Raw genomic sequence first — 12,821 nt, 5'->3', positions numbered from 1 at the left:
TTGGGGACATTTGTAGGCCTTTCCAACCCTCACATCTCAAAAATCACGAATTTCATTTTTTCATAAAACTCCCCACCAAGCCATCTAGTTATGCCGTGGTGCACCGCCAAGCTTGGCCATCTGCAAAACCCACCGAACTCAAAACTTTCGTGCACCAAGACTTTCATGGTATTCATTTGGGGACATTTGGAGGCCTTTCCAACCATCACATCTCAAAAACCACGAATTTCATTTTTTCACAAAACTCCCCACCAAGCCATGTAGCTACGCCGTGGTGCACCGACCAAGTTGGCCAAGTGCAAAACCCTCCGAACTCAAAACTTTCGTGCACCAAGACTTTCATAGTATTCATTTGGGGACATTTGGAGGCCTTTCCAACCATCACATGTCAACAACCACGAATTTCATTTTTTCACAAAAGTCCCCACCAAGCCATCTAGTTATGCCGTGGTGCACCGACCAACTTGGCCATGTGCAAAACCCACCAAACTCAAAACTTTTGTGCACCAAGACTTTCATGGTATTCATTTGGGCACATTTGGAGGCCAATCCAACCATCACATCTCAAAAACCACGAATTTCAATTTTTCACAAAACTCCCCACCAAGCCATCTAGCTATGTTGTGGTGCACCGACCAACTTGGCCAAGTGCAAAACCCTCCGAACTCAAAACTTTCGTGCACCAAGACTTTCATAGTATCCATTTGGGGACATTTGGAGGCCTTTCCAACCATCACATGTCAAAAACCAGGAATTTCATTTTTTCACAAAAGTCCCCACCAAGCCATCTAGTTATGCCGTGGTGCACCGACCAACTTGGCCATGTGCAAAACCCACCGAACTCAAAACTTTCGTGCACAAGGACATTCATGGTATTAATTTGGGCACATTTGTAGGCCTTTCCAACCCTCACATCTCAAAAATCACGAATGTCATTTTTTCACAAAACTCCCCACCAAGCCATCTAGCTATGTTGTGGTGCACCGACCAACTTGGCCAAGTGGAAAACCCTCCGAACTCAAAACTTTCGTGCACCAAGACTTTCATAGTATCCATTTGGGGACATTTGGAGGCCTTTCCAACCATCACATGTCAAAAACCAGGAATTTCATTTTTTCACAAAAGTCCCCACCAAGCCATCTAGTTATGCCGTGGTGTACCGACCAACTTGGCCATGTGCAAAACCCACCGAACTCAAAACTTTCGTGCACCAAGACTTTCATGCTATTCATTTGGGCACATTTGGAGGCCAATCCAACCATCACATCTCAAAAACCACGAATTTCAATTTTTCACAAAACTCCCCACCAAGCCATCTAGCTATGTTGTGGTGCACCGACCAACTTGGCCATATGCAAAACCCTCTGAACTCAAAAATTTCGTGCACCATGACATTCAAGGTATTCATTTGGAGGCATTTGGAGGCCAATCCAACCCTCACATCTCAAAAATCACGAATTTCATTTTTTCACAAAACTCCCCACCAAGCCATCTAGCTCTACCGTGGTGCACCGACCAACTTGGCCATGTGCAAAACCCACCGAACTTAAAACTTTCGTGCACCAAGACTCTCATGGTATTCATTTGGGGACATTTGGAGGCCTTTCCAACCATCACATCTCAAAAATCACGAATTTCATTTTTTCATAAAGCTCCCCACCAAGCCATCTAGCTATGCCGTGGTGCACCGACAAGCTTGGCCATGTGCAAAACCCACCGAACTCAAAACTTTCATGCACCAAGGCTTTCATGATATTCATTTGGGGACATTTGGAGGCCTTTCCAACCATCACATCTCAAAAACCACGAATTTCATTTTTTCACAAAACTCCCCACCAAGCCATCTAGCTATGCCATGGTGCACCGACCAACTTGGCCAAGTGCAAAACCCTCCGAACTCAAAACTTTCATGCACCAAGACTTTCATGGTATTCATTTGGTGACATTTGGAGGCCTTTCCGACCATCACATCTCAAAAATCACGAATTTCATTTTTTCACAAAACTCCCCACCAAGCCATCTAGCTATGCCGTGCTGCACCGACCAACTTGGCCATGTGCAAAACCCTCCGAACTCAAAACTTTTGTGCACCATGACTTTCAACGTATTCATTTGGAGGCATTTGGAGGCCAATCGAACCCTCACATCTCAAAAACCACAAATTTCAATTTTTCACAAAACTCCCCACCAAGCCATCTAGCTATGCCGTGCTCCACCGCCAAGCTTAGCCATGTGCAAAACCCACCGATCTCAAAACTTTCGTGGACCAAGACTTTCACAGTATTCATTTGGGGACATTTGTAGGCCTTTTCACCCCTCACATCTCAAAAATCACGAATTTCAATTTTTCATAAAACTCCCCACCAAGCCATCTAGCTATTCCGTGGTGCACCGCGAAGCTTGGCCATGTGCAAAACCCACCGAACTCAAAACTTTCGTGCACCAAGACTTTCATGGTCTTTATTTGGGGACATTTGGAGGCCTTTCCAACCATCACATCTCAGAAACCACGAATTTCATTTTTTCACAAAACTCCCCACCAAGCCATCTAGTTACGCCGTGGTGCACCGACCAACTTGGCCATGTGCAAAACCAGCCAAACTCAAAACTTTTGTGCACCAAGAATTTCATGGTATTCATTTGGGGACATTTGGAGGCCTTTCCAACCCTCACATCTCAAAAATCACGAATTTCATTTTTTCACAAAACTCCCTACCAAGCCATCTAGCTGTGCCGTGGTGCACCGCCAAGCTTGGCCATGTGCAAAACCCACTGAACTCAAAACTTTCGTGCACCAAGACTTTAATGGTATTCATTTGGGGACATTTGTAGGCCTTTCCAACCCTCACATCTCAAAAATCACGAATTTCATTTTTTCACAATACTCCCCACCAAGCCATCTAGCTATGCCGTGGTGCACCGCCAAGCTTGGCCATGTGCAAAACCCACCGTACTCAAAACTTTCGTGCACCAAGACTTTCATGGTATTCAATTGGGGACATTTGTAGGCCTTTCCAACCCTCACATCTCAAAAATCACGAATTTCATTTTTTTACAAAACTCCCCACCAAGCCATCTAGCTGTGCCGTGGTGCACCGCCAACCTTGGCCATGTGCAAAACCTACTGAACTTAAAACTTTCGTGCAGCAAAACTTTCATGGTATTCGTTTGGGGGCATTTCGTGGCCTTTCCAACCCTCACATCTAAAAAATCACGAATTTCATTTTTACACAAAACTCCCCACCAAGCCATCTAGCTATGCCATGGCGCACCGCCAAGCTTGGCCATGTGCAAAACCCACCGAACTCAAAGCTTTCGTGCACCAAGACTATCATGGTATTCATTTGGCGACATTTGTAGGCCTTTCCAACCCTCACATCTCAAAAATCACGACTTTCATTTTTTCGCAAAACTCCCCACCAAGCCATCTAGCTATGTCGTGGTGCACCGCCAACCTTGGCCATGTGCAAAACCCACCGAACTCAAAACTTTCGTGCACCAAGACTTTCATGGTATTCATTTGGGGACACTTGTAGGACTTTCCAACCCTCACATCTCAAAAATCACGAATTTCAATTTTTCACAAAACTCCCCACCAACCCATCTAGCTTTGTCGTGGTGCACCGACCCACTTGGCCCTGTGCAAAACCCACCGAACTCAAAACTTTCGTGCACCAAGACATTCATGGTACTCATTAATGGACCCTTGTAGGCCTTTCCAACGCTCACATCTTAAAAATCACGAATTTCATTTTTTCACAAAACTCCCCACCAAGCCATCTAGCTATGCCGTGGTGCACCGCCAACCTTGGCCATGTGAAAAACCCACCGAACTCAAAACTTTCGTGCACTAAGACTTTCATGGTATTCATTCGGGGGCATTTGGAGGCCAATTCAACCCCCACATCTCAAAAATCACGAATTTCATTTTTTCATAAAACTCCCCACCAAGCCATCTAGCTCTGCCGTGGTGCACCACCAAGCTTGGCCATGTGCAAAACCCACCGAACTCAAACCTTTCGTGCACCAAGACTTTCATGGTATACATTTGGGGACATTTGTCGGTCTTTCCAACCCTCACATCTCAAAAACCACGAATTTCAATTTTTCACAAAACTCCCCACCAAGCCATCTAGCTATGCCGTGGTGCACCGCCAACCTTGGCCATGTGCAAAACCCACCGAACTAAAAACTTCGTGCACCAAGACTTTCATGGTATTCATTTGTGGACATTTGTAGGCCTTTCCAACCCTCACATCTCAAAAATCACGAATTTCATTTTTTCACAAAACTCCCCACTTAGGCATCTAGATATGCCGTGGTGCACCGACCAAGTTGGCCATGTGCAAAACCCACCGAACTCAAAGCTTTCGTGCACCAAGACATTCATGGTATTCATTTGGGGACATTTGCAGGCCTTTCCAACCCTTACATCTCAAAAATCACGAATTTCATTTTTTCACAAAACTCCCCACAAAGCTATCTAGCTATGCCGTGGTGCAATGCCAACCTTGGCCATGTGCAAAACCCACCGAACTTAAAACTTTTGTGCACCAACACTTTTAATGGAATTCATTCGGGGGCATTTGGAGGCCAATTCAACCCTCACATCTCAAAAATCACCAATTTCATTTTTTCATAAAACTCCCCACCAAACCATCTAGCTCTACCGTGGTGCACCGCCAAGCTTGGCCATGTGCAAAACCCACCGAACTCAAACCATTCGTGCACCAAGACTTTCATGGTATACATTTGGGGACATTTTTAGGCCCTTCCAACCCTCACATCTCAAAAACCACGAATTTCAATTTTTCACAAAACTCCCACCAAGCCATCTAGCTATGCCGTGGTGCACCGCCAAGCTTGGCCATGTGCAAAACCCACCGAACTCAAAACTTTCGTGCACCAAGAATTTCATGGTACTCATTTGGGGACACTTGTACGCCTTTCCAACCCTCACATCTCAAAAATCACGACTTTTATTTTTTTTCCAAAACTCCCCACCAAGCCATCTAGCTATGTCGTGGTGCACGGCTAACCTTGGCCATGTGCAAAACCCACCGAACTAAAAACTTTCGTGCACCAAGACTTTCATGGTATTCATTTGGAGACATTTGTAGGCCTTTCCAACCCTCACATCTCAAAAATCACGAATTTCAATTTTTCACAAAACTCCCCACCAGGCCATCTAGCTATGCCGTGGTGCACCGCCAACATTGGTCATGTGCAAAACCCACCGAACTCAAAACTTTCGTGCACCAAGACATTCATGGTATTCATTTGGGAACATTTGTTGGCCTTTCCAACCCTCACATCTCAAAAATCACGAATTTCATTTTTTCACAAAACTCCTCACCAAGCTATCTAGCTATGTCGTGGTGCACCGCCAAGCTTGGCCATGTGCAAAACCCACCGAACTCAAAACTTTCGTGCACCAAGACTTTCATGGTATTCATTTGGGGACATTTGTAGGCCTTTCCAACCCTCACATCTCAAAAATCACGAATTTCATTTTTTCACAAAACTCCCCGCCAAGCCATCTAGCTATGCCGTGGTGCACCGCCAACCTGGGCCATGTGCAAAACCCACCGAACTTAAAAATTTCGTGCACCAAGACATTCATGGTATTCATTTGGGGACATTTGTAGGCCTTTCCAACCCCCACATCTCAAAAATCACGAATTTCAATTTTTCACAAAACTCCCTACGAAGCCATCTAGCTATGCCGTGGTGCACCGACCCACTTGGCCCTGTGCAAAACCCACCGAACTCAAAACTTTCGTGCACCAAGACGTTCATGGTACTCATTTGGGGACATTTGTAGGCCTTTCCAACCCTCACATCTCAAAAATCACGAATTTCAATTTTTCACAAAACTCCCCACCAAGCCATCTAGCAATGCCGTGGTGCACCGCCAACCTTGGGCATGTGCAAAACCCACCGAACTCAAAACTTTCGTGCACCAAGACATTCATGGTATTCATTTCGGGATATTTGTAGGCCTTTCCAACCCTCACATCTCAAAAATCACGAATTTCATTTTTTCACAAAACTCCCCACCAAGCCATCTAGCTATGCCGTGGTGCACTGCCAACCTTGGCCATGTGAAAAACCCACCGAACTCAAAACTTTCGTGCACCAAGACTTTCATGGTATCCATTTGGGGGCATTTGGAGGCCTTTCCAACCCTCACATCTCAAAAATCACGAATTTCATTTTTTCACAAAACTCCCCACCAAGCCATCTAGCTATGCCGTGGTGCACCGCCAACCTTGGCCATGTGCAAAACCCACCGAACTCAAAACTTTCGTGCACCAAGACTTTCATGGTATTCATTTGGGGGCATTTGGAGCCCTTTCCAACCCTCACATCTCAAAAATCACGAATTTCATTTTTTCACAAAACTCCCCACCAAGCCATCTAGCTATGCCGTGGTGCACCGCCAACCTTGGCCATGTGCAAAACCCACCGAACTTAAAACGTTTGTGCACCAACACTTTCATGGTATTCATTCGGGGGCATTTGGTGGCCAATTCAACCCCCACATCTCAAAAATCACGAATTTCATTTTTTCATAAAACTCCCCACCAAGCCATCTAGCTCTGCCGTGGTGCACCGCCAAGCTTGGCCATGTGCAAAACCCACCGAACTCAAACCTTTCGTGCACCAAGACTTTCATGGTATACATTTGGGGACATTTGTCGGTCTTTCCAACCCTCACATCTCAAAAACCACGAATTTCAATTTTTCACAAAACTCCCCACCAAGCCATCTAGTTATGCCGTGGTGCACCGCCAACCTTGGCCATGTGCAAAACCCACCGAACTAAAAACTTCGTGCACCAAGACTTTCATGGTATTCATTTGTGGACATTTGTAGGCCTTTCCAACCCTCACATCTCAAAAATCACGAATTTCATTTTTTCACAAAACTCCCCACTTAGGCATCTAGATATGCCGTGGTGCACCGACCAAGTTGGCCATGTGCAAAACCCACCGAACTCAAAGCTTTCGTGCACCAAGACATTCATGGTATTCATTTGGGGACATTTGCAGGCCTTTCCAACCCTCACATCTCAAAAATCACGAATTTCATTTTTTCACAAAACTCCCCATAAAGCTATCTAGCTATGCCGTGGTGCAATGCCAACCTTGGCCATGTGCAAAACCCACCGAACTTAAAACTTTTGTGCACCAACACTTTTAATGGAATTCATTCGGGGGCATTTGGAGGCCAATTCAACCCTCACATCTCAAAAATCACCAATTTCATTTTTTCATAAAACTCCCCACCAAACCATCTAGCTCTGCCGTGGTGCACCGCCAAGCTTGGCCATGTGCAAAACCCACCGAACTCAAACCATTCGTGCACCAAGACTTTCATGGTATACATTTGGGGACATTTTTAGGCCCTTCCAACCCTCACATCTCAAAAACCACGAATTTCAATTTTTCACAAAACTCCCCACCAAGCCATCTAGCAATGCCGTGGTGCACCGCCAACCTTGGGCATGTGCAAAACCCACCGAACTCAAAACTTTCGTGCACCAACACTTTCATGGTATTCATTTGGGGACATTTGTCGGCCTTTCCAACCCTCACATCTCAAAAATGACGAATTTCATTTTTTCACAAAACTCCCTACCAAGCCATCTAGCTGTGCCGTGGTGCACCGCCAAGCTTGGCCATGTGCAAAACCCACCGAAATCAAACCTTTCGTGCACCAAGACATTCATGGTATTCATTTCGGGATATTTGTAGGCCTTTCCAACCCTCACATCTCAAAAATCACGACTTTCATTTTTTCGCAAAACTCCCCACCAAGCCATCTGGCTATGTCGTGGTGCACCGCCAACCTTTGCCATGTGCAAAACCCACCGAACTCAAAACTTTCGTGCACCAAGACTTTCATGGTATTCATTTGGGGACACTTGTAGGACTTTCCAACCCTCACATCTCAAAAATCACGAATTTCAATTTTTCACAAAACTCCCCACCAAGCCATCTAGCTATGTCGTGGTGCACCGACCCACTTGGCCCTGTGTAAAACCCACCGAACTCAAAACTTTCGTGCACCAAGACATTCATGGTACTCATTAATGGACCCTTGTAGGCCTTTCCAACGTTCACATCTTAAAAATCATGAATTTCATTTTTTCACAAAACTCCCCACCAATCCATCTAGCTATGCCGTGGTGCACTGCCAACCTTGGCCATGTGAAAAACCCACCGAACTCAAAACTTTCGTGCACCAAGACTTTCATGGTATCCATTTGGGGGCATTTGGAGGCCTTTCCAACCCTCACATCTCAAAAATCACGAATTTCATTTTTTCACAAAACTCCCCACCAAGCCATCTAGCTATGCCGTGGTGCACCGCCAACCTTGGCCATGTGCAAAACCCACCGAACTCAAAACTTTCGTGCACCAAGACTTTCATGGTATTCATTTGGGGGCATTTGGAGCCCTTTCCAACCCTCACATCTCAAAAATCACGAATTTCATTTTTTCACAAAACTCCCCACCAAGCCATCTAGCTATGCCGTGGTGCACCGCCAACCTTGGCCATGTGCAAAACCCACCGAACTTAAAACGTTTGTGCACCAACACTTTCATGGTATTCATTCGGGGGCATTTGGTGGCCAATTCAACCCCCACATCTCAAAAATCACGAATTTCATTTTTTCATAAAACTCCCCACCAAGCCATCTAGCTCTGCCGTGGTGCACCGCCAAGCTTGGCCATGTGCAAAACCCACCGAACTCAAACCTTTCGTGCACCAAGACTTTCATGGTATACATTTGGGGACATTTGTCGGTCTTTCCAACCCTCACATCTCAAAAACCACGAATTTCAATTTTTCACAAAACTCCCCACCAAGCCATCTAGTTATGCCGTGGTGCACCGCCAACCTTGGCCATGTGCAAAACCCACCGAACTAAAAACTTCGTGCACCAAGACTTTCATGGTATTCATTTGTGGACATTTGTAGGCCTTTCCAACCCTCACATCTCAAAAATCACGAATTTCATTTTTTCACAAAACTCCCCACTTAGGCATCTAGATATGCCGTGGTGCACCGACCAAGTTGGCCATGTGCAAAACCCACCGAACTCAAAGCTTTCGTGCACCAAGACATTCATGGTATTCATTTGGGGACATTTGCAGGCCTTTCCAACCCTCACATCTCAAAAATCACGAATTTCATTTTTTCACAAAACTCCCCATAAAGCTATCTAGCTATGCCGTGGTGCAATGCCAACCTTGGCCATGTGCAAAACCCACCGAACTTAAAACTTTTGTGCACCAACACTTTTAATGGAATTCATTCGGGGGCATTTGGAGGCCAATTCAACCCTCACATCTCAAAAATCACCAATTTCATTTTTTCATAAAACTCCCCACCAAACCATCTAGCTCTGCCGTGGTGCACCGCCAAGCTTGGCCATGTGCAAAACCCACCGAACTCAAACCATTCGTGCACCAAGACTTTCATGGTATACATTTGGGGACATTTTTAGGCCCTTCCAACCCTCACATCTCAAAAACCACGAATTTCAATTTTTCACAAAACTCCCACCAAGCCATCTAGCTATGCCGTGGTGCACCGCCAAGCTTGGCCATTTGCAAAACCCACCAAACTCAAAACTTTCGTGCACCAAGAATTTCACGGTACTCATTTGGGGACACTTGTACGCCTTTCCAACCCTCACATCTCAAAAATCACGACTTTTATTTTTTTTCCAAAACTCCCCACCAAGCCATCTAGCTATGTCGTGGTGCACGTCTAACCTTGGCCATGTGCAAAACCCACCGAACTAAAAACTTTCGTGCACCAAGACTTTCATGGTATTCATTTGGGGACATTTGTAGGCCTTTCCAACCCTCACATCTCAAAAATCACGAATTTCAATTTTTCACAAAACTCCCCACCAGGCCATCTAGCTATGCCGTGGTGCACCGCCAACATTGGTAATGTGCAAAACCCATCGAACTCAAAACTTTCGTGCACCAAGACATTCATGGTATTCATTTGGGGACATTTGTTGGCCTTTCCAACCCTCACATCTCAAAAATCACGAATTTCATTTTTTCACAAAACTCCTCACCAAGCCATCTAGCTATGTCGTGGTGCACCGCCAAGCTTGGCCATGTGCAAAACCCACCGAACTCAAAACTTTCGTGCACCAAGAATTTCATGGTACTCATTTGGGGACACTTGTACGCCTTTCCAACCCTCACATCTCAAAAATCACGACTTTTATTTTTTTTCCAAAACTCCCCACCAAGCCATCTAGCTATGTCGTGGTGCACGGCTAACCTTGGCCATGTGCAAAACCCACCGAACTAAAAACTTTCGTGCACCAAGACTTTCATGGTATTCATTTGGAGACATTTGTAGGCCTTTCCAACCCTCACATCTCAAAAATCACGAATTTCAATTTTTCACAAAACTCCCCACCAGGCCATCTAGCTATGCCGTGGTGCACCGCCAACATTGGTCATGTGCAAAACCCACCGAACTCAAAACTTTCGTGCACCAAGACATTCATGGTATTCATTTGGGGACATTTGTTGGCCTTTCCAACCCTCACATCTCAAAAATCACGAATTTCATTTTTTCACAAAACTCCTCACCAAGCTTTCTAGCTATGTCGTGGTGCACCGCCAAGCTTGGCCATGTGCAAAACCCACCGAACTCAAAACTTTCGTGCACCAAGACTTTCATGGTATTCATTTGGGGACATTTGTAGGCCTTTCCAACCCTCACATCTCAAAAATCACGAATTTTATTTTTTCACAAAACTCCCCGCCAAGCCATCTAGCTATGCCGTGGTGCACCGCCAACCTTGGCCATGTGCAAAACCCACCGAACTTAAAAATTTCGTGCACCAAGACATTCATGGTATTCATTTGGGGACATTTGTAGGCCTTTCCAACCCCCACATCTCAAAAATCACGAATTTCAATTTTTCACAAAACTCCCTACGAAGCCATCTAGCTATGCCGTGGTGCACCGACCCACTTGGCCCTGTGCAAAACCCACCGAACTCAAAACTTTCGTGCACCAAGACGTTCATGGTACTCATTTGGGGACATTTGTAGGCCTATCCAACCCTCACATCTCAAAAATCACGAATTTCAATTTTTCACAAAACTCCCCACCAAGCCATCTAGCAATGCCGTGGTGCACCGCCAACCTTGGGCATGTGCAAAACCCACCGAACTCAAAACTTTCGTGCACCAACACTTTCATGGTATTCATTTGGGGACATTTGTCGGCCTTTCCAACCCTCACATCTCAAAAATGACGAATTTCATTTTTTCACAAAACTCCCTACCAAGCCATCTAGCTGTGCCGTGGTGCACCGCCAAGCTTGGCCATGTGCAAAATCCACCGAAATCAAACCTTTCGTGCACCAAGACATTCATGGTATTCATTTCGGGATATTTGTAGGCCTTTCCAACCCTCACATCTCAAAAATCACGACTTTCATTTTTTCGCAAAACTCCCCACCAAGCCATCTGGCTATGTCGTGGTGCACCGCCAACCTTGGCCATGTGCAAAACCCACCGAACTCAAAACTTTCGTGCACCAAGACTTTCATGGTATTCATTTGGGGACACTTGTAGGACTTTCCAACCCTCACATCTCAAAAATCACGAATTTCAATTTTTCACAAAACTCCCCACCAAGCCATCTAGCTATGTCGTGGTGCACCGACCCACTTGGCCCTGTGTAAAACCCACCGAACTCAAAACTTTCGTGCACCAAGACATTCATGGTACTCATTAATGGACCCTTGTAGGCCTTTCCAACGTTCACATCTTAAAAATCACGAATTTCATTTTTTCACAAAACTCCCCACCAAGCCATCTAGCTATGCCGTGGTGCACTGCCAACCTTGGCCATGTGAAAAACCCACCGAACTCAAAACTTTCGTGCACCAAGACTTTCATGGTATCCATTTGGGGGCATTTGGAGGCCTTTCCAACCCTCACATCTCAAAAATCACGAATTTCATTTTTTCACAAAACTCCCCACCAAGCCATCTAGCTATGCCGTGGTGCACCGCCAACCTTGGCCATGTGCAAAACCCACCGAACTCAAAACTTTCGTGCACCAAGACTTTCATGGTATTCATTTGGGGGCATTTGGAGCCCTTTCCAACCCTCACATCTCAAAAATCACGAATTTCATTTTTTCACAAAACTCCCCACCAAGCCATCTAGCTATGCCGTGGTGCACCGCCAACCTTGGCCATGTGCAAAACCCACCGAACTTAAAACGTTTGTGCACCAACACTTTCATGGTATTCATTCGGGGGCATTTGGTGGCCAATTCAACCCCCACATCTCAAAAATCACGAATTTCATTTTTTCATAAAACTCCCCACCAAGCCATCTAGCTCTGCCGTGGTGCACCGCCAAGCTTGGCCATGTGCAAAACCCACCGAACTCAAACCTTTCGTGCACCAAGACTTTCATGGTATACATTTGGGGACATTTGTCGGTCTTTCCAACCCTCACATCTCAAAAACCACGAATTTCAATTTTTCACAAAACTCCCCACCAAGCCATCTAGTTATGCCGTGGTGCACCGCCAACCTTGGCCATGTGCAAAACCCACCGAACTAAAAACTTCGTGCACCAAGACTTTCATGGTATTCATTTGGGGACATTTGTCGGCCTTTCCAACCCTCACATCTCAAAAATGACGAATTTCATTTTTTCACAAAACTCCCTACCAAGCCATCTAGCTGTGCCGTGGTGCACCGCCAAGCTTGGCCATGTGCAAAACCCACCGAAATCAAACCTTTC

Source organism: Vigna unguiculata, chromosome 6, assembly GCF_037176805.1.
Source record: "Vigna unguiculata cultivar grain cowpea cultivar isolate G323 ecotype 2 chromosome 6, ASM3717680v1, whole genome shotgun sequence".
In the NCBI taxonomy this organism is placed as follows: Eukaryota; Viridiplantae; Streptophyta; class Magnoliopsida; order Fabales; family Fabaceae; genus Vigna; species Vigna unguiculata.
This window is presented reverse-complemented; position numbering follows the sequence as displayed.